We start from the raw sequence: 24,140 nt of genomic DNA, 5'->3' as shown, positions 1-24,140 counted from the left end.
TCTCCATGTTTGGACTTAAAGAATTCTTACGTTTCATCTATATACACAAATCCCAAATATTGTGACTGGAAGAATTGCTCATTTCATTCTAACTTAGCAGTCTAATCTTTTGCCTCTCATCAAATCATCTGGATAAACTTTTTGCTTCAGTTCCATTGAACACTGGGCTAAGCACTGAGTATAAAACAGGGTCTGCAGGTAAAACAAAGACGAGTAGAATAGAACTGTGCCTGCATATAAGCAGCTTACTGTTCACCGAATGAATCTGCCTAAAGTCAACCCTGCTGCAAAAATCAGAAGCAGTTTACATAGCCAGAGAAGATAAATAAATATTGTCCCTGGAAGTTCTCTGTATAAAGTATCGGGCTGAGAGGAGAGAAAAAGGGAAGAGCAAAAAGAAACCAAATAAAGTGTCCTTGAAGGAGGTAGACGAGGACCAGCGATTACAGGTTGATGCCAATTCTTCCCAGAATGTGGAGTAGTCAGAAGCTGAGCACCATCTACTATATCGATGTCAGAAACAGCTACCCTTCCCTCTGGAAAACTGGTCCTGTGCTCTAGGGAACTCATGCTAAGATTATTGTGGTAGTCCGTTAGCAGCTCCTCCTCTGCTTTCTATTTCTAGTTTGTAATTGGTTCAAGATGCAGCTGCAATGCTAATTTCCAGTCCAGCGCCAGAGCTGCTCACATGACTTTCATTTTCTACTAAGCGTTATTTCCTTTTACTCCATGAAATGGGCTTCAGGTATTCATTTTTATGTTCCAAGTCTTTCAATAATTGCCCTGAAAGTGCTTAAATGGCTCTATACCAATTCTGCTGGCAAGCCCAGAGGTGAGGTCCGGATGTGAATCCTGAGACAGATTTGCATCTGGGCTTAAGGCCACTCCAGTTCCTCTACACCAGCTGTCCCAAGTGGGATGCAAAGTCATCTGAAATTGGGTCGAGAGTATCTTGCTGCCTTCTCAAATGTAACACTGCATAGTGAGGTGATTTCTGTCCCCCCACATCCACCCCCAGCTGTTATTCTGTCCTAAGCAAAACTGTAAACTAGAAGATTCTAAGTAAACCAAGTAGAGAGTCAAAGCAATATGAACTTCAGAGGCAGAGTGATCTGGCTTTAACCTGAGATATAGGAATCACTCGTTTTACTCATGAATACATTGATTCAGTAATTATTAGGCACCTACTATAAGCCAGGAAATCAACTGGGTCCTGGGGTTGCAGTGCTGAGTAAGATCTACTCCTTCCCTGCCTTCGTGGAGTTCAGAACAAGGCAGGACAGATGACCATTTCAAAAGAGCATGGTGAGCGCTCTGATGATGGGAAGCAGAGTTATGAGAGCACAGAGGGGGCACCCCACGTAACCTAAAGAGGGGGGTTTCCAGCAGACACACCACCTGGGCTGAGCACAAAAGGAGGAGCAGAGCTAGGCAGCCATCAGGGATAGAAGAATGTTCACGGTACGGAGGGCAGAATGTATGGAGGCTCCAAAGATGACAGAGCACAGCAGGATGAGGAAATACAAGAAGTCTGATGTTGTGGACAAGCGGTGGGTAGGAAACAGCCTGGCGGAAAATGAGGTGAAAATAAGGTCTTTCTTGTTATCCTAAGGTGTCTGGAGTGAATCATGAAAATCACGGATAACTACTGAGCAGAAAAGGAAGAGACAAAATCAGAGGTTTGTTTTTCGAAGGCTCATCTCACAGGTTTGCAGCGAAAGAGTTGGAGCAGAAAGGAGACTCAGAAGAAGAGGTCGGTGGGAGGCTGTTGCCATAATCGAGGTATAAATGTTAAGGACCCAAACTAAGGCCCTGGCAGAGGAGGGAGCGAGAGAGGAGGGAATGTGTGTGAGTTAGCAACCAGAATCGAGAGAACCTGGAGACAGGTTGATGTGAGGAGAAAGAAAAGAAAAGGAGGGAAGAATAACTTCCACGTTTCAGGCATATGCCATGATGTCATTCCCAAAAGAGGGCCTCCTGGAGCCCATGCATATTTTAGAAAGACAATGAGTTCTGTTTGGGATGTGTTAAATATCAGATGCCAATAACATAGCCAACTGCAGGGGACCCATGTGCATTAGGCTAACGTGTCTGGAGCTCAGAAGAGAGATCTGCACAGAATATACAGCCAAGAGAATCATCATCATACAAGCGGGGAGTGAACGCACGGTGACATTGCTTGCAGAAGGTATATAAAGAGAAGAATGACCGGATGTGGAGAGGAAGACAAGCCCACAGAAGATCCGGTGAAAGAGCTTCTAGAAAGGTATGAACAGGAAAAATTTCCTCGGTAAAATGCAAATAACAATATATACCCCACAGGGTTGTCATGTGAATTAGATGATGTGTGTATGTAAACCAAACATAATGTCCCTAATAAACCAGGTACATAATAGGTACCCAATAAATGGTACTCTCATCATCATTAATGTTACTATTTATAATAAAACTAATGGATGAGTTTTCCTTAGATCAACTCTGAAAGTTTAGAGTATAGTTTACAGCAGTCTGGGATGAACGCCTTTAAGCACACATCTATTTCAGGTGACATACTGGAAACAAACAAATGAAAATATAAAATCCTGATGTAAAAAATACGTAACTTAATAACTATGTTTACTCTTCTGTCTCTCTGTAACTGAATGTGGTCAGTTTATGGGAACAGCAAAATGATCATAGCAGGTTGAGAATAAAATTTAGAAAAATGAAAAACATGAAGGATATTTGCCACCTAAGGAATGGCTAGAAGTAGCAAAGGCATTGTCTGTAAATCTGTGGCTGAGGGGTTTTGGAAGCACCTCCTTTCATCTAAGATGCAAGGCACAGAGCACACACTTAACAAACAGTCACCAAATGAATGAACAAATGTGAGTCAGACACACACCTGGGCTTCCCATCGCACCTCACATTCAGTCTATAAAGTGGACCTTACTATCTTTTCCCCAAAATCTGCTCCCATGCTCACTTTCCTAAGGAGGTTAATGCTATTATCACCCACCCAGATGAAGACTCTGGGCTCTGCTCCCTCCCTCACCCTCAAATCACCACATCCCATCCACGTGGCATCCTGATAGCACCCCATTCTCCAGCCGAAGTCACAGCAGTCCCTCTACCATCCAAAAATCCTCCACATCACTCCCCTGTTTAATGACTCTAATGGCTCTGCAGTGCTGCAGGAAAAATTCCAAACTCTGATGGCATAAAAGTCCAACCCCAGCTTATCCTCAATGAGCCCACCCATTCCTCATTCGTACTGAAGCCTCCGAGGCTCCCCGGAATCTCCATGCCATTTCACACAGCCCTGCCTTTGTGAAGGAGTTTCCCTCCCTCTTCATCTTCCAGGACACCCCCTCAGACATACCTCCTCGCCAAAGCCTTGCTGATAATCACCCTTTCATACCACCATAGGTAGAACGAACTCCTCCCTCGGCTGTACTCTCACTCTGCCCTGCACCTCTTAACACCTACAGTATTTTATTGCAATTACATGTATAAATGTGTGTCTGCGTTTGAGAATATTAGCTCTTGGAAAGTAGAGCCACTTCCTAGTCACCTCTGTATCTTCTGAATTTACCACAGTGGCCTGGAATACAGTAGGTGCCCAATAAATGTTTGCTTGCATTTACATCTTACTTATTATTTATGTATTAGTACTTGTTACTTATTATAGTGGGGTTTCTTATTTGATGATCTAGTTTATTCAATGGTCTTTTGTGAATGGGGTTTGAGTAGAGCAGTTCTAGAGACCTAACACCTCTTCATACACTGATAAAATCGTTATTCTGGACTTCAAAAAATGCAGAAATTCCTAGACCCCTCTCTCGAAATACGACAACCACATCAAAATAAATACATCCAGCGAGAACCATCTGGTTTCTACAGATGCTGCCTCAAGTTCTGCCTGAATTACAATAATCTACATTGTGTTTCGGGACACGTAAAGGAGTTCTCTGGGACTACGTATAAAAATATAATGGAGTTTTTAAGAAGAAAACTATAAAACTCTACTGAGGGATATAAAAGAAAACTTGAACTACCTAAAATCAAAATGAGCAAAGGATGAAAACTAGTAATTCTCAAAAGAAATAGCACTGCTCACGTTCGAGGAGTGTATCTGACAAAGAGTAAAAGGGCTGATCATGTCTAGCATTGGTTACATAGAGAAGCAGGCGCTCTCAGCGGGAACGTAAATTCATACAGCATCTCTGGAGGGAAATTGACAGTATCAAAAAAAGAAGTAAATGTTCATATCCTTCAACCTATCGCATTTCTGGGGTTAATCCTATAGAAATACCTGTGTAAATACAAAAAACACATGTACACAGCATATGTTCACAGCAGCACTAAGACAGCAAAAAATTAGAAATAACCACATGATCATCATATGTCGCCAGTTAAGTGACTTTTGGTGCATCTATGAATAGAATTCTGTACACCCACTAGAATAATCAAAATGAAAATTTTCTGCGACAGAAACATGCCCAATATAGTTATGTAAAAGAAAATTATAGAATACTATTAAATGATTATTATAGACTAATACTATAAAATGATTTCACTTAAAATAATTATTTGTAAAGAATTTTTAACTTCAGGGTAGTATTTGGGTACTACCTGCAAAATTGTTGCCATATTCTATACCACTTGTGCTATTATTTACTTTATTTCTTAAAAATCAACTTTTTTTAATATAAATGAATGTATTGGAAGAGAAAATAACATCCATGAAATCTTGAGTTCAATGTTTTTCTGGCACACCTGGAAAATAAATGCAGAATATTAAAATAAAATATGTTCTTCCCTGTACCACCCAAAGTCATGTCTTGTGTGTCCCACTGCTGTTTCACATTCCTCACCTTGTGAGTCAGTGTGAAGATTGGCAGAGAAGACCAGCCAAACGCGGGGACTCCTTCGCCAAACTGATAACACCCAGGAACCGGTGGGGGCGGGAGTGGGGGTGGGGGTTATATTATAAAGAACTTTCATTTCCTCCATTACAGATGTCTGGGATATTAGAGGCTTTATAATGAGCACACGGTGCCTTTGTACTCAGAAATTAATACCTATTAATTTCAAGGCCTCTCTGTCTTGGATTATCTGTCAGAGAAATAAATATCACACTAACTAGACCTAAGACAACGTGAAGGCACAGCAAATGAATCACCTTTTAAATGAGGCCCGCGGAGTGCTCTAGCTGCAACGTGATGGCCACTGTCTAAGTGTCACAGGCGGGACTGACGTGTGAGCCTGAAGGATGAGTCTGTGCGCATGGGCCGCCTGTTAATGAAGCGGCTGACCCGCCACCGTCCATGGCACCAGCACCTCTTCCAGTCCCAGGCCCAGGAGTCACTGAGGAAAGAAACTCCTGCCACGAGTGGTGAGGATGCGTCTCCCAGCGCGGGGCTGCGTCTCCCAGCGCCGGGCTGCGTCTCCCAGCGCCGGGCTGCCTTTTGCAGGGAATGCAGGCATTTACTGCTGCCCTGGAAGATCATCCTCCCCAGCGCTCAGGATGGGAAAATCAGAGTCTGAAAGGCTCAAGGGAGCAAGAGGAGTGGCCGGTGGTGGACTGAGTCTGTGCGGCCCCCTGCTCGCTGCTTGCGCTTCACCACGACCCCTGCACGGAGGAATGAGAGAGGCATGCCCGACTAACGCAAGCCCGCTTCCCTCTCTCTACAGACAGCTCTGCTCCATTCTCTGCATCTCGAACCTGAAATACTGTGTTAAACAACATGATGGTGGCGAGGAGGGGGGATGTGTCAGTCTCTTACCCTCCCTGCTGCCATCTAGAACTCAGTCTGTGGGCACGGCCCAAACCATTGTTCTTATGTAAAGGCAAGCATCCTGATAAAATTGCACATGAGTGCTGCTGAAAAACAAATAACATGAATTTCTTCCCACCTCGATTAAATTTTTCTTTATGAAATACAGTTAGATACCCACAGGAGTTGATGTGTAAGATATTAGCAAGTGACCAAAGAGGAATGTATGACAAACCCAAACATCTAGGAAAGATTGACAATTCCATGGTCAAAATAGAGATGCTAATATAAATTTTAATAATTGGTAGCTAAATAACGTACTGTGTAGCTATTATATGAAATTACATCTGTGTGGTAATTTTAAAGTATATAAGCCCTGAAATATGTGATGAGGATCTGGTGGTTTTTTAAGTACAATTGCCGCGAAAATAAATAAATAAGAAAACAAATGAGTAGAATAAGAGGAAAAAAAAGGGTTTTTTTAATATATATTATTGTCATCATGCAAAATTCCTATATTAACTAAATCAACCTGACATTGTCATCCTTAAAAGCAGAGTCAAGACAAATCAAATTCTTTCTCAAACATAAAATAAAATCTTAACCACTCTCATACTTGAGGACAAGAAGGCAGACTCCAACTTCCAGCCCCCGCTGGTTCTCAATTGCTTCTGGACAGGAAGGCAAATCCTAAGAGGTGACATTCATGCTCTGGGTTGCAAAAAAATGTTATCTGCCTTTAAAAATCCTTAAATGAGATTATTCTCAAAACACACACACAAAAGTGCTTTTATTCTCTGAAAATGTTCTCCCATCCATAGAAAATTAAATGACACTGCCATCTTATTAGAGAGGTAAGCTATAGGGGGTTACTGACTTTAAATAAAAGTTAAAATACTCTTTTAACCAAATATAACAATATATGTGTAGTCAATTACCTTCAAATATTTTTGCTCTTATTTTAAAAAGCAGATTTAGAAAATGAGCTAGAGCTTGACCACCACTCACCTGTTCAAACATTTATGAAACACGCTGCTATGTGTAGGGCTAAAGGCTGGAGATTCTGAACTGAATGATACCAAAATGTATTGAGTCTAATGTAGGAGACAGGTGAGCACATAAATAATTATGATTCATCTAAATAAGTGACATAAAAATATATGTGGTGAATTTATAGACATTGGGCACTTAGGATACACTAAGCATCATGCTGACATCTTTATATACATTATCTTAATTCTCCCATTATTTTTAATAAATTTATTTATTATTTTTTATTTTTATTGGCTGCATTGGGTCTTTGCTGCTCCGTGCAGGCTTTCTGTAGTTGTGGAGAGCCAGGGCTACTCTTCATTGCAGTGCACTGGTTTCTTATTACAGTGCCTTCTCTTGTTACGGAGCACAGGCTCTAGGTGTACGGGCTTCAGTAGTTGAAGCTCATGGGCTCAGTGGTTGTGGCTCATGGGCTCTAGAGCGCAGGCTCTGTAGCTGTGGCGCAAGGGCTTAGTTACTTCGAGACATGTAGGAACTTTCTGGACCAGAGCTCGAGCCCATGTCCCTGCACTGGCAGGAGGATTCTTTTTTTTTTTTTTTTTTAGCTCTTTATTGGAATACAATTGCCTTACACTGTTGTGCCAGTTTTTGCTGTACAACAAAGTGAATCAGCTGCATCTATACACATATCCTGATATCCCCTCCTTCCCACGACTCCTTCCCACCCTCCCCATCCCAGCCCTCTAAGTCATCACCCATCATCGAGTTGATCTCCCTGTGTTATAAGCAGCTTCCCACAAGCCACCTATTTTACATTTGGTAGTGTATATATGTCTATGCTACTCTCTCACTTCATCCCAGCTTCTCCTTTGCCCTTCACCCTGTGTCCTCAAGTCCATTCTCTACATCTGTATCTTTATTCTTGCCCTGACGCTGGGTTCATCAGTATCTTTTTTTTTTTTTTAGATTCCATATATATGAGTTAGTATACAGTATTTGTTTTTCTCTTTCTGGCTTACTTTGTTCTGTACGACAGACTCTAGGTCCATCCACCTCAGTACAAATAACTCAATTTCATTCCTTTTTATGGCTAATATTCCATTGTATATATGTGCCACATCTTCTTTATTCATTCATCTGTTGATGGGCATTTAGGTTGCTTCCATGTCCTGGCTATTATAAATAGTGCTTCAATGAATATTGTGGTAACATGTTTCTTTTTGGATTATGGTTTTCTCCAGGTATATGCCCAGTAGTGGGATTTCTGGGTCATGTGGTAGTCCTAGCTTTAGTTTTTTAAGAAACCTCCATACTGTTTTCCATAATGGCTATACCAATTTACATTCCCACCAACAGCACAGGAGAGTTCCCTTTTTTCCACACCCTCTCCAACACTTATTGTTTCTAGATTTTTTGATGATGGCCATTCTGACTGGTGTGAGGTAATACCTCATTGTAGCTTTGACATGCATTTCTCTAATGATTAGTGATGTTGAGTATCTTTTCATGTGTTTGTTAGCCACCTGTATGTCTTCTTTGGAGAAATGTCTATTTAGGTCTTCCGCCCATTTTTGGATTGGGTTATTTGCTTTTTTGATATTGAGCTGCATGAGCTGCTTGTATATTTTGGAGATTAATCCTTTGTCAGTTGCTTCATTGACAAATATGTTCTCGCATTCTGAGGGTTGTCTTCTTGTCTTGTTTATGGTTTCTTTTGCTGTGCAAAAGCTTTTAAGTTTCATTAGATCCCATTTGTTTATTTTTTATATAAATTTATTTATTTATTTATTTTATTGGCTGTGTTGGGTCTTCGTTGCTGCACACAGGCTTTCTCTAGTTGCAACGAGCGGGAGCTACTCTTCTTTGTGGTGCACGGGCTTCTCATTGCAGTGGCCTCTCTTGTTGCAGAGCACGGGCTCCAAGCGCATGGGCTTCAGTAGTTGTGGCACATAGGCTCAATAGTTGTCACTCACGGGCTCTAGAGGGCAGGCTCAATAGTTGTGGCACATGGGCTTATTTGTTCCACGGCATGTGGCATCTTCCTGGGGCAGGGATCGAACCCGTGTCCCCTGCACTGGCAGGCAGATTCTTAGACACTGCGCCACCTAGGAAGTCCCCATTTTTTTTTTTTTATTTTATTTCCATTATTCTAGGAGGTGGTTCAAAAAGGATCTTGCTTTGATGTATGTCATAGTGTGTTCTGGCAGGTGGATTCTTAACCACTGTGGCACCACGGAAGACCCTCCCATTTCTTTTTGACTAAATATCAATAATGAAATTACATTATAGATGAGGTAACTGATGTAAATTGAGGTTAAGATACCAGACCAGTATTACTCAGCTATCAAGGGACTGAGCCAGGACTGGATCTCAAGTCTCTTTGGCCCCAGTGCTGGAATCGCTGGCTGGACTGGAAGAGAGTGGCAAGAAGTTGGGGTAGGGTCATGTCAGAGAGGTCCTTGGATGCCACATTTAGGGTTCTCATTATCCTTTAATCAGGTGTGAGCTACTAAAGAACCACAACTATTGGAGGATGATTTGTTTTTAACATCTCTGCATAAATTTTAACTACTGCGTAGTTATTCTACGAAATGACATGTGTGTGATAATTTTAAAGTATTTATGTATTGAAATATGTGATAAGGATCTGGTGGGTTTTTAAGTACAATTTCCATGAAAATAAATTAAAAAACAAATCAGTATAGCTAATTGTAAAGAAAGATATTTGGATCAGGTTGACTTCTAAGCTGTCACTACAAGTTTAAGAACGATCGGAGAACAGACTAAGCAGAATTTAGTGACTGGATATGTGTAGTGGTGGGTAGTAACTCCAAATGTGGTGACTTGAGCACCTGGATGGATCGTAAGTAATCAGCTGATATAGGGGAACAGCAGGAAGAGCTTTGGAACCAAGGGCAGGGGTGCAGTGGAAAAGAATGAGTTCATTTTGGGACATGTTGAACTTAACCTATGTGGAATAGAGTGGACAACTAGAAATATTACTCCAGTGCTCAGCAGCAAGACCTATTTAAAGATGAGTTTAGAAATTATCAGCTGAAAGGCTGATTAAATCCACAAAAAGACACATGAGAGGTTTCATCCATCCCTCATACCCTAACTCCCTTTCCCTCTAACTTTCCTCCCCTCCCTCTGTCTCTAACTGTTGTAATTTATCAAAGAAATATGGTAAGCCAAATACTGCCACCATGCAAAAATGCCCATATTCTAATCTGCAGAACCTATGAAAAGGCACCTCATATGACAAAAGGGACTTTGCATAGATGACTAAATGAAGGATTCTGAGATGGGGTTATTATTCTGGATTATCTGAGTGAGTTCTAACCACAAGGAGCCTTATAAGAGAGAGACAGGAGGATCAGAGTCAGAGAGCAAGAGAGATTGGAAGATGCTACACTGCTGACCATGAAGATGAAGGAAGAAACTGCAAACCAAGGAATGTAATCAGCCTCTGGAAGCTGGAAAAGGCAAAGAAACAGATTCTTCCATAGAGCCTCCAGAAGAAACACAGCTCTGCTGATACGTTGATTTTTGCCCAGTGAGACTGATTTTGGACTTCTGACCACAAAAACTGTAAAATTTTAAAAATTGTATTGTTTTAAGCCACTACATTTATGGAAATTGATTACAAGAACTATATAAACTATATAATTAATACAAGTTTATATACAAACTAAACTAATACAAGTATGAAAATTTTTTTTTATTCTTTAGAGGGTATTTTGCATGCCCTGCCATTAATTCATTAATTTTAAAAGTAGCTGAATAGATCATTCTAAGGCAGATAGACATATAGACAGATTTAAGTATTTATGTTTCTTCCTCAATTTATTTTTCTTTTTATCAATAGCAGGATTATGGGAGGAAATGTTTTGACCATGATAAAAAGATGGTTTCCACTCCTGCTGGACCTCCCTTAGCAAAGGTTGCCACTGAACAGTGCTTCTCAATCTTAGCTGCACATTAGAATCACCAGGAGAACTTTGTAAACTCCCCGCCGCCTACCCCCCCACTCCCCCAATACCCAGAATCTCCAGATACAAGTTTTCAAAGTGTGGTTCTTGGACCAGGAGCATCCGCATGCATCACCCAGGAACAAGTTAGAAATGCAAATTCTTAATCCCAAATCCAAATTTACAGAATCAGAAATTGGGGATGGGGCCTAGCAACCTGTGTTTTAGCAAGTTCTACAGGTGATTCTGATGCCTACTAAAGGTTTGCTCTAGTGAAAGAAGTCTCAGGTTTACCTCTCCCTTATAATTCCCCACCTGGACTCTCCGTTTCCTGGAAGGAAGAGTTGGTAGGGATTAGGCAGACATGGAAACACTGGGTGGATCATGTGTGCTTGGGGTGGAGTCACTCTGCACTCAAAGCTCGGCTCTTAGGCAGGTTCTCTCCCCTCTGTCTCTTACACCCACGGATCTGGAGCAACAAGTTCTCCTGACCGCGTAAGTCCTGCCATCACCACTTCCTTTCAGATGTTCTCACTTCCCTCTCTAGGAGAAAGAGAAGATCTTGGTGTATGTTATAGTAATTTCCTCTGACAAAAGTAACTAAATTTTTTAAAGCTTCTTCAAAATGAAACAAAAGCTATATGCTTATAATAGAAGTTTCTTTCTAGATTTTTCTAGGAATATTCAAAGCAGCTGACTTTTCTTTTCTTTGTCCCAGCTTTCCAGGTCTCCTAAGCACACACTTAAGTATATCTCAGCCTGGCCCTCCAGAAAAGAGCTGGGGTTATTGGGCAGCCTCCACCGACTGCACACAATGCCAGATGGATGCCTCCAGCACAGATAATGTGAGTGTTGGATGGTCCTCTCCTGGTGGCAAGATTGAAGATTTGGATGTGAGCTTCAGGAGATAAAAGAGAAAATGCTCACTAGCTTTGGAAAGATGAACACCAGGTGGCCTGCCCAGCTTCCCAGAAGTTGGGGATTGGGTCCAAAGCTATAGCAAGCAATAAGGTAGTATTTTGCCTCCTAGTTGTAGGTCATTGCCTCCTTGTGTTCATTATATTCATTTCTCTCAAAACCTAAATGAGGAGAAGCAAACGATTACGGACATTCTTGAATCCCATCACATGGTTCCAATCCCTTCATCACTTCCAACAAGCAAGTAGTCAACCCGATGCTCCAAACATTTAGCAGGAGTACAAAATAATATGGGACATAATTCATGCAAAACAGCTTGGACTCTTTTGGAAGAAAGCCATATGCATAAACGCAAGGGATCCTCCTGATGACCTATACTGAACATCACAGTTTTCACAATGTCAAAGGTGCAGGCCTGGTGACTTCTACATGTTCCACTCCTCACAATAAGAATAAGCAGTGATGCATGCCTCCTGCCTACAAAAGTGCTTTATCATCGTGTTATTTACAATAGTTCCCAGAAGGACACGTACTTCCGTGTGCTGCTCGGCTAATCCTGAAGCAGCCGCAATGCTCACTACGGACAGAGTCAAAAACAATTCTTGAAAGCCGCTGAAAATATTCATCCATAGCGTCTCCACTGAGCGGCTTCCTAAAAGAAGTCCCTCTGCTCTCCCAGCCAGTGCCACGTGCGCAATGATGCCACACAAGGTCAAGCTGGCCACAGAAGTGTGGCCACCGTGCCTGCAGGCACTTCTTATATTCTGGGGCCTTTTTGTCTCTCACGGAGGGGGCACTGGCTCTGAAGCAGAAGAGATGACTGATAGGGTTTATAAGAATTGGCTGCCAGCCCAGGGGCTATTGGATTTCTCCACTGCTTTAGCTGAAGGATTCTGCAGGAAGATTCTTTCCCGGTGCTTACTGCCATCGGAGGTTACATAATAGCAAGTATCTGAATAAGTGATTATTTGAATTTCCTGCAAAACCATCAAAGCCCAATTCCTGGTCTGCGAGAAGGGAGGGGATGGGAGGGTTTGAAGTTTCTATTTTTCACAACTGACAGCTTATTATTAAGCAAGGCAAGGTGTCAGAGGCTTGACATTTTTCGTTACCCCTTTCATTGACTTCATACGCAAGCAAATGCACTTGGCAGCCTTGTAACCGAACACCGGGACGCCAGCCTGAGAGAGAAACCACTTCAGGAAATGGATTTATACTCCAAGCTCGGATGAACCTGAGCTCATTTCAGAGGGGACACCAGTGGGCTGGAAAGGACATGCCTCTGAAATGAGCGCAGATTGATAGTGTTTATAGGCAGGAGGAAAATGCTCACATTCTATTGTATTTGGGGATGTAAGCAGAGGTGGACCCTGGCAAGGGCAGAACAGCTGAAATCTGCCCAGGCTGGGTGTTGCGTGGTTGTTTCAGGTAGGGAGTGGGGTGAAGAGGAAGGCCTGCAGTTCTCTGACAAGTTCACAGTCGGCTAAATACAGAGCTACTACGTCGAGAGGCATTTGAGGCCGGCACTGGGCCACCTCCACAGATGCATATTCAGCTGGAGAAACTTCCATCAGTCATCAGTGACCCCTGTCTCCACTGGCAGACTTGCATGCAGAATACCATACATTAGACTCTCTTACAGAAGGTTTTCTGATCAGTCAGAAAGTCGACCACTCCCAACCTTTTCTCTGATGTCACAGCCTAAGGAAAAAAGGCCTTTCAGGAATCTTATTTACACATAAAATGGAATTTGTGGAGACAAACCTGAAGGTCTTAGTTGTCTGCAATAGCAGTCCCCAACCTTTTTGGCACTGGGGACCAGTTTCATGGAAGACAATTTTTCCACGGACCAGGGGTGGGGGTCGGAGAGGAGATGGTTCAGACAGTCATGTGAGCAGGGGTGGGGTGGGAACAGCAGGTGAAGCTTTGCTTGCTCACCTGCCACTCACCTCCTGCTGTGCAGCCTGGTTCCTAACAGGCCGTGGACCAGTACCAGTCCTCCGCCCCGGGGGTTGGGGACACCTGGTCTACAAGATCAGTGTGTGGTAAGTGTGTATTGGAGTTAGTCAGTCAATCTTAGAGTGCATTTCCATTTCCACAAGCACAGTGGATGAAACCTCGGAGATGATGTCTCCATTGTTCTGACACTGTGTTCTCTTCTCAGTACCTTTTAAAAGAATCACTGTATCAGTTAGGATGTCTTCAGCTGCTGATAACTGAGAACTTAACTAAAACTACCACAGATGACACTGAAATGTATTAACTTTAAATACAAGAAGTTCAGAAATCTGGTCATCCAATTCCTGATTCACTTGGCTTTGTTCATCTCCATGTGTTGACTTCATCCTCCAGATGGCTGGGAGAGTTCTAAGCTTCACATCCAGACGCAGTCAAGTCCACAAGCAGAAGGGTGATACTTCTCCCAGTGTTTTCCGCTGAGGAAGGAGGAAACATCTCCCAGAATCCTCCGCCCCCAGAAACCTCCCTTCATATCTCACTAACCAGGCCTGGGTTACAACCCTTCCCCTAAATCAGCATGGCACAGAAAGGCTGAGATTCCCTGTATTGTCAGGGACGGACTAGCATCCACCACTAGGGCTGGAGTTGGAGACAGCTTTTCCTGAAGCACATGGATGGATGTGTGAAAGAAGGATGGAGGCCTGGACAAATGCAGGCTCTGCTAGGAAGGAGAAAGGAGGAAATGGCTATCTGGTGGGCGACCAGCGGTGCCTGCTATAGGCATGCATCAACTGTCCTATATGCAAGGGACAGTTATAGAAACATGTTCTAAGTGATAAACCCCTTATTCAATTCAGAGTCCGGTTCTAAGGGAAAGTTTGCAGTGAAAGGTCTATGAAAGTTAAGGGCTCCTTCATCAGATATTCCTGACCAGATTATCATAGCGCAGAGAGATCTTTAGGTCATGTCAAAGCATAACCAGCCTCTGCCAACATGAGGACCTCCAGGGCCAGGATCTCCCAAGAAGCAAGTGTGAAGCCCTGCAGATGCCTCCAGCAACAGATGGTAGAGGGTCCTGCAAAGTAACTCACACAAAAGCAAAGGAGAAACAAGCATTGTGGAGCATAAAGAAAGAAGATCAGGGAGCACAGCTGCTGCCTTCTAGACTCTAAAATATTAACTTGTCCTGTGTGTTTCTAGACTTAAAAACTGGGTACTCTGAGCAGAAGTTTCATGAAAACAACTTTTAGCTCAACATAAAATTGAGGTTATCAACAACCAGAACTGCCCAACAATAAATAGTGTGGGTTCCCATCAAAGGCAGAGAGGTCCTTTTCTCTCAAGGGATTCAAGTAAGGCTTGTGACAAGGAAACCTTCCCCAGCATAAACACACTCAAAGCGTTTTAGTAACAACATGACTCATTTTGACACCAAGCATCATGCTAGTAACTTACAACACTCAACGAGTACTTGATCATCATGTATAACATGCATTTATTCACAGTTTCTTGAACTTGAAAAAGATTTTCCACTAAAATTTACAATCAGGAAGCTCCTGTGCATTGATGAAGTTAGGACATGGGCTCATTTTCCTCTATTTGAATGGACAAGGTGCAAAAACATGGCCAAAACTGAGCTCATCTTCCCCAAAGTCAGCACTGACTCTTGACTTCCCTACCTCACCATCACTCTCCCTGTCACCCAGGAGTAAGTCCTTGGAGTCAGAGGTCCTCTCCTTTCCCTCCCCACCTGCTTCCAACCAGCCAGCAAGTCCTTTGAATGTGGCCTCCAAAATGCCTCTCCCATTTCTCACTTGCTCCCATTCTGACTGATCCCCTGGTTCAGAGAATGATTATCTATCCCTTGAATTTATGTTGTAACTTCATAACTTGTGTCTCTGACCCAAATGCACTTCCTAAAGTTCAGCTTCAATGACATTACTCATCTGCTCAAAAATTTCCATTCAAGTAAGGACAAGCTAAGCCTCCAGAGACACACATTATCTAAGAACAGCCGGGTCTAATTAAGGTACAGTCCACACCTCCAGAGTAAGAGGGTCTTCACAATGTCTCCCCAGTAGGGTTTCAGAATGCTGTAAACTAGTGCCTGCTGTCAGTCTGCCATTCCTCCCCCTTCCAAATGGGAGTTAAAAAAAAAAAAAAAAAAAAAGGCTCCACAAGTATACATGAGGGTAGGGGGCAAAAATCTTCTCTCTTTAGTTTATAGGAGGAAGGAGGAGGCCATTGAACTAATAGAAACTGTTGTGAATCACCTGGAGATCCTGAACTCAGAGCTGGGTAGAGTGACTGGATTTGTGTTTGGATTGTTTCTCTTGGAGAGGAGGTGACTCTATTGTATAAAGATCTATTTATACTATCTATTGTAAAAAGACCACTGGCAAAGCAGAGTGAGCAGAGACAATTCCAGGTTTTGACAAAATCCCATTTTGTATCCGTTTTCCTGAGCACACAGGAAGACCACGTTTCCCAGCTTCCCTTGCAGTAGGTTGGGGCAGTATGACTTGTGTTCTAGTAAACAGGATGTTTGCAAAAGTCAAGTGGACACTTCCAAGCCTGGCTCTTCAAAACCTCTTGCAGGACCCTCCATCCCCCTCCGCTGTTTGCAGCAACCTAAGACTGTTCCAATAGGTAAGTCTCCAAGATGGTGGCGCCTCTATCAGCCTGAGTCTCAGAGTAGCTACAAGCAACAGAGCCCCTCCCCCCATTTACCCTGGTTGGATACATTCTGTGCTTGAGAAATATTCCTTTTGACAGGGTTAGTATAGCTGGTGCTGACTAGTCCATACACAATTCCCAACCAGACGTTTCATAAACTATACTTTTAGTCAAAAAGATGCAGAAGAAAGACATGGTTGAAATTAACCAAATTCATTCAATCTTCAGAAAAATTCTCCCAGGGTATCAGGGTCCTCTTACTATTAAAAGTTAGCACAAATGAAGAAGAAAAAAGAAAAGAAAAAACAAACAAACAAAATGTTAGCACATGTTCATCATCATCTGTTTGTTTTACCTTAATCACCAAAAATTGCCATTCTTGACCAAAAATTAATTTCACGAAGCTTGAAGCTTTTTCTTACTTCACCAAAGAGGCGGGGAATACCTTTTCCCATGAATATCTGAGGAAAGTTTTGCTAAAAAATTAAAGTAAAAAAGCAGCTCAAGCTGTTAAAAAAAAATTTTTTTTTAAGCAGCATCAACTGTAAAACTCACGAGCAGGAGTCCAAAAAGAGAAGACTAGTCTACATGTTAGGTGGTCTTTAATTTTTGGTTTAAGGTGATGTGTTTTTAACATTTCCAAAATATCCAATCTGATTGTGGGAGGTAGGAAAACTCACTAACCTAAAAGACAAATACAGCTTGGAAAATAGCATTAATCTGTTCTCTAAGAGCAATGTTAGGTATCTTTAAATACTAAAACCAAAGGAAAAGCTAGTTACTTAAAGCACTGAGGTAGCAATTTTTAGAGTGAAGTGTCAGGCAACAGCTGTAATTTACAACAGCATAGACTCCCCTCTGTGCTTGTATGTGGTCCTATGAGGCCTCTTTGGATTGCCCCTTGGAATCTTAACACCCATGTTACCTAAATTATACTTTAACTCCAATAATCCATTACAAACTTTCAAGTAGACAGACTTCATTCACATAGACAAAGACTGACCAAAGCAAGCCAGAAAAGAAAAAAGAAGGAAGGAAAAGAAAGAAAGAAAGAAAGAAAGAAAGAAAGAAAGAAAGAAAGAAAGAAAGAAAGAAAGAAAGAAAGAAAAGAAAGAAAAGAAAGAAAGAAAGAAAGGAAGGAAGGAAGGAAGGAAGGAAGGAAGGAAGGAAGGAAGGAAGAAGGAAAGAAAGAAAGAAAGAAAGAAAGAAAGAAAGAAAGAAAGAAAGAAAGAAAGAAAGAAAAAAAGAAAGAAAGGAAGGAAGGAAGGAAGGAAGGAAGGAAGGAAGGAAGGAAGGAAGGAAGAAGGAAAGAAAGAAAGAAAGAAAGAAAGAAAGAAAGAAAGAAAGAAAGAAAGAAAGAAAAAAAGAAAGAAAGGAAGGAAGGAAGGAAGGAAGGAAGGAAGGAAGGAAGGAAGGAAGGAAGGAAGAAAGAAAGAAAGAAAGAAAGAAAGAAAGGGAAAGAGGCAGAAAGAAAGAAAGTCAAGCAGAGAGAAAACCACAAGAATAGAGAAAAAGGAAGAAAATGGGGGAAGGAGTGAAGCAAGGGAAGGTGGGTAAACAGAGAAATGCATTATCAGCATCCCTCAAGGTACCAGGAAAGGAAACAGGAAGAAAGGATAAACGCTGAGAATGGCCATGTGGAATCAGCTGGACAGAAATGTTCTCAGCAAAATTACAGACTTTCAAATTTGGAAGTAGAAGTTGAACATGGTCAAAGAAGGGAGGACAAACAGAGAAATGAAAATTTTAACAACAAAATTCACTGGAAAGTGAAAATACAAGATTGTTTTCCTGGGAAACTAGGTTTAGGGCAAGAGCTGGTCCCATCCCAGAAAAAAGCCTTTGAAGCTTTAGCTGATGTTATGATTCCTCAGGGAACCTTTGAGATCCAACCAAAGCCACCCTCTCTTTTCAGTCTACACACTCTCTGTTGACTCTTATCTCCTACCCTCACTCCACTGGGAAGACTTAACCTTTCTGTGTGGCAACAAGGACAGGATGATGACAACTGTCATTAACACAAATCGACTCACAAAAGCTACCATGTCAAGAGAATGAATTCCACGTCCTCCCAAGCAACAATGATCATCAGGGAGAAACAAACAGCAACACAGATACATGAAAACATTCATTGTATTTTCATGACACCAAGAGACAGAACAGGTTATAATACAGAGGAAGTTCCAAGCATGAAAACTCAATTCTGTCCTTTGTTGACAACTCCAAGACTGCCACCCCTATGATCTCACTCTAACCACATCTCACGACCCTCGCAAATTCCTTTCCAGATCCTTCTCCATGGTGGAGCCAGAGGGATCAAATACTGTCCGTTTATAATTATTGTTTGATTTATTTACATTTGACTTGTCTCATAATAATATCATTTTCAAGGAAGAGACCTCTCATTCCAATAACCAGGGACCCAGCTACTCTGAATTAAGACCTCTGTCCTATCCGGCCTCACTTTGAGTGTGTTCCTTGTTTATGTCACCCTTAGAGTTACAAGAATTCAGATATTCTTTAGCCTCCTCTTCATTATCTTGGTGAACTATTGCAACCTGACTTTAAAACCCCAAGTGCTAAGGTCTACAAGATCACCTCTTTACAAGGCCTTTTACCAAATGCCAAAGAGTAACATTTATAGATCCACATACTACTGTTGCTTCTATTTCACTACGATAGATATCCTCCTTCTCTTTGTCAGAATCTGTCACTCTCCCAGAGCAAACTCAGCCAAACATGGTTTCACCATTGTCCTTAGGTGGATGCAGCACAGCTCTTTCTTCTAAATGCCAGCCTCTATGTTCAGCTACTTATCTGACATGTCCCTGGGCCATCTTGCTGAGCTTGGCCTCCCTGGGAAGCAGAATCTGAGATGGAGATTTCCATGTGGTGGTTATTGGGGCTGCTCTTGGGAATACCACCTGGGAAGGAGCACTGTCAGCAGGGTTGGGCAAGGAGAGGTTGAACGGTGATGCAGCCCCAACAAAGGCTCACTCAGTCCCACAGGAACCAGATGATCCTTCAAATATATTCCAAACTGGGGCGAGGAGGCTCAGACTCCGTATCCCAAGATCTACCAGCCCTTGGTTGTAGGCTGCCCCCAGGGAAGGGGGCATAATCTCGAGCGAAGCAGTGTCCTTCCTGGCAAGCCCCAGGGAGGAATTCAGCTCTCAGCCATGGCAACCATCTTCCAAGACAGCTGGGGGATGAATGTCTAGCAGCTTTACATCCTCCTGATGATCAGTGACAGGTGCTGTGCCAAGACCGTGACTTCTTCCCCTGCCTCATGCTATCTTGGCACAAAGAGCCTGAAGTAACTAAGTGAAGTCATAGCTTGAAGTTTAATAGAGACTCTTCTTGTGTTTCCTGATGGAAACATGTCCTTCTGGGAACCACGACTTCTAGACCCGTGGAGCCCAGAGTTGTAGGGACAAGAAACACAAATTCCTCAAGTGGGTCACTGAAGTGATGGCAAGAGGGGCCACCTTCTATTTCTACCCTCTTGGTTTCCAGACTCACGTATTCTACCTTCTCTGGTCACAGCACCACATATTGGTTGTTGATTTAGAATGCATATTGCATCCTGGAGGATGACCCCATCTTTGCAAGGTATTATCTCAAAGTTGGTGCCACTGCTGTGCCTTTGAAAGGCTATTCTGTTGCTCTCTTTGGCTGGAGCTTCTAGTTGGCATAGTACGTTAGGGCTGGAGGTGCAGTATGTGGTGGGAACAGTGGATCCCATGGTCAGGGGCGCATTGCTTTGCTTCCTTTGTGGTAAGCAGGTGGAGGTGGCACACCACAGTAATACATCCAAAGTGAGCTCGTCACCACCTCTATCCCCACTCCCAGTGCACTCCACATCCTGTTTTTCTTATCTTGTCACAAGCACGCTGCCATGCTGCTCAAATAAGATGTTCCCAGGCAAGCAGTGCCACAGCCTTGTAGCCCTGGCGCTGCACCCTCTCTGGCACATGGTACCATATCCCAGAATACATTCCAAGCATCCTCCTGGAGCAGAAATTCCTCTCCAAGAGAAGGAGTTTTTAATAGCATTACTATATAGAAATCACAAATATGTGATACCATAGGACAAGAAATCAGATACGTTTTCAAAAAAACAGACAACTTCAAATAAATGTGATATTTTAGTAGATTGATTTGGACTGGATGCCCAGAATCCCAGGGAAATGTATGCACTGTCCTTTATCCTTAGAAATTATTTAAGAGAAGGAAAAGCTGCTTTGGGAATGAGTGCTGTAGTAATAATTAGGAGATCTGAAATCTAGAATTGGCTTTTCAATTGATCATGAAGTAATTTAGTTGAGACATTGAGCAACTTAAGTCCTCCATTTCCTCATCTTTGACCCTACCTACAAATACCTATTCAATGTCTTCTCTTGGATGTCTCACAGATATCTCAAACTCAACATGTCCAAAACCTACATCATGATTTTCCCCCAAAACCTGACCTTTTCTTGTATTTCAAATCCCTGCAAGTGGCACCACCACCCATTCAGTTGCTCAGCCCAAAAATCTGAGAATTCTTCTTGACACCTATTTCTTCTTCAACCCCTATATTAAATCTATAACCAAGCCCTGCTGATTTCACTTCCTAAAATCGGGATAGATGACTCTAGAATTCATCCACTCCTGTCCATCTCTTTCACTACCACCAACACACCACACCTACCCTAGTCCCAGCCACTTCTTATCTGGACCAATGCAGGATCCTCCCAACGGTTCTACCTGCATTTACTCTGCCCCAACCCATTCTCTTGAGATTTGAGATTCTGGGCATTTAGTCTAAATGCCCCACAGATGTAGATACACACACACACACACACACACACACATATCAGTTGTCCCCAGTACAACCAGAGTAAGTTTTTGAAGAGCAAATCCCATTTTGCCACTACTGCCTCCTTGTTTAACATGACCTGAGAGGCAGGATGCAATCAGGCCCCTGCCTTCCTCTCCAGCCTAGTCTGAAATCAAGGTCCCACTCACTCTGCCTCCTGGAAATGCTCTTCTGTTATGGGCTGAATTGTGCTCCCCTCCCGCCAACCTACCAAAAATTCATTGTTAAAGTCCTAACCCCCAGCAGCTCAGAATGTTATTATATTTGGAGACAGGGCTTTAAGGAAGTAATTAAGGTAAAGTGAGGTCATATGGGTGGGCCCTAATCCAACCTGACTGATATCCTTATAATAAGAGGAGCGTACTGCACAGTCACACACAGAAGAAAGACCACGTGAAGACTAGAGAGCTGATGGCTATCGACAAGCCAAGGAGAGAGCCGCAGAAGAAACCAACTCTGCAGACACCCCGATCTCTGACTTCCAGCCTCCAGAACTGTGAGAAAATGAGCCATCCAGTCTATGATACTTTATTATAGTGGCCCTAGCAAACATCCTCCCTAAACAAAATTCCTAAATCACATCCAAAAATCACAGCTATCAGCTTCTGAGCATATGCCCTGGGCCAGGGTCTGCCCTTGGCCCTTTGTTACATTGTCTCATTTTACTCTTGACAGGAACCATCGTCCCTGATGAGAAGGAACTTGAGAAGCTCATGGATTTGCAAAGGCCACCTGGCTCCAGAGCCTCTGCTCTTCCACACATGCCACAGCTTCCTGAGGACAACTTGTCTAATGCTTCTGGAATTCCTGGGGATAATCTGGATTGTTGCTTAAAGCATGAGTGTTATAAAAGCCAAGTCTCCTTTCCACATGGAAGGTGAAGAGTGGCTCTCAGCCCAGCCAGTGGAACCCACCACAAGAACTTACATGATGGCCATAGAGGCAGGAGGAAGGGAGTGGGAGAAGGGGGCGGGGGTGTCTTGCCGTGGGGAAACTTTGTGATGTAGCTAATGTCCTCCAGGTCCTCCCTCCATCCTGCTCTTCCTGTTTTTCTGAAAGCATGCCTTCAGCGAATGGACCGTGTTAAGCCGTCAGAGAAGTAAGATACTGTTAAAGCTGAGCCTCATGGGGTGCACTCACAGCCATCCACGTCCTTCTGAATTTGCCTGGGAGAGTAAAGACTGCTTAAGGTATTGCTGGAAAGCATGGCGTTTAAAGTCATGTCAGCCTAGGTCTGAATACTACTCCTATCTGTGAGAATTTGGGCAAGCCATTTAAATTCTTTGAAAGCAGTTTCCTCATCCCTACAAGAAGAAGACTAATTATAATCACATTATTATAGGGATATCATAATAATTAAATGAGATAATATGTGTAAATCACCTACACGATATCTGGCACAGAGTAGGCTTAAATAAGTAGTATTTATTATTAGAATTAATGAGAAAACATGCTTTCATGTGGGGTCTGTCTGCAATATTGTAGCATAATTTCTTACCTGTTTCAGACATTGTCAGTGCCCTTCCACACCCCCTCAGTCTCCTTTCACTTTTCTGAGTGCCCCTCCTCTGGCCACTGTGTTCTTTGGCCTCTACAGTCTGCACCTGGGCCTCTCTTAGGTGATACCTCAGGCTATTGGAGCCTGAAGAATGACTGACGGGTACAGGGGTATGAAAGCCCAGCTCTCTTGCTTTGTGCTAGGACAAACTCTGAGTTCCCTGGTGGGATCAAGTTGAGGATGAATCTTTGTCTGAAATGTCATCCTTGCTTGACTCTTTCCCATCCCCATCCTGCCTCTCCACCCCCTCACTGGTTTCTGCTGGGATCATTTCCTCAAAAAATCTCCTGCACATGGACAGCTGTCTCAGGGTCTGCTTCTGGGGAGCACAGCCCAGGAAAGATCCCATCCTCCTGGTACTAGAAAGAAGACTGATAGCCTTTCAAGATCCAGCTCTAAACCCTGCAGAAGAGGCAAGAAGCAGAGGAGATGCGGTCCAGGTGTTTAGCCCCTCCAGGTTCAGGGTTCTGGTCCTTCACCAACACAACTAGTGAGTAAAAAGGACATGGGTCAACATACTGTCTTTTGAAGTCCTCGCTTTTGAAATAGAAAATTTGAGAAATGGATGTTCTTACCCTTTCGACTTTTTTCTCTGAGCCTTAGCTCCTCCATCTATGAAATTTTATACTAACAAGTTTCACAGGGAGTTTATGGGGCTGACTGTACTTGTGTCTTAAACAAAATATTGTAAAGTTACTGTATTTTCTTTCTACAATATCACCTTCTCCCACCTAGCCCAATGTCATAAAAGATGCTGCAACAAATCCCAGCCAGCACATGGTTAGCTAGAGCACAGAGGCCGTCATGCCAGGAAAACCACAGAGGGTTCTCTACATACGGGGTCTCGTACCATTACGGGGACCGAGTACCAAGGTCCTCACCCGTGCAGACACCGTGACTACTAAGGGAGCCATTCTTTCTTCCAATTGGTCCGTTCAAATCCAACAAATGCTTACTGAACACTCTCTGTGCACCAGACACTCTGCTATCTGCAGTGGTCAGTAAAACTGACAGTTTTTGCCCTCGTGGAATTAAAGACAAAAATTAACCACCGAACAAAGAAACATGTAATTGCTAACTACTCTAAATGCCAAGAAGGAGAATGCCCAGGGTGCCAGGAGGGCATATCATAGGGGATCTGACCTATGGGAGTGGAGTGAAGGAAAGCATTCCTGAGGAAGATAGGAGAAGAGGGTTGGGAGGAAAGGAAGTAAATGAGTGCTGAAGGAATCATGTGCAAAGATCCCGAGGCAGCAAGAGGACTGCACACTAGAAGAAGTAAAAGAAAGCCAAAGGGGCTGGAGCACAAAGTCAAACAAAAGAGGTGGGAAACAGCGCTGGAGAGGTGACGTCGTGCCAGGTGGCACAAGACCAAAGACCACCAAGCACCTTCCCCGCCACAGCCCCCTGCCTAACCGGAGCCCCCACCTCTGGGATGCATGACC

This window comes from Hippopotamus amphibius, chromosome 1 (assembly GCF_030028045.1).
Source record: "Hippopotamus amphibius kiboko isolate mHipAmp2 chromosome 1, mHipAmp2.hap2, whole genome shotgun sequence".
Lineage (NCBI taxonomy): Eukaryota > Metazoa > Chordata > Mammalia > Artiodactyla > Hippopotamidae > Hippopotamus > Hippopotamus amphibius.
This window is presented reverse-complemented; position numbering follows the sequence as displayed.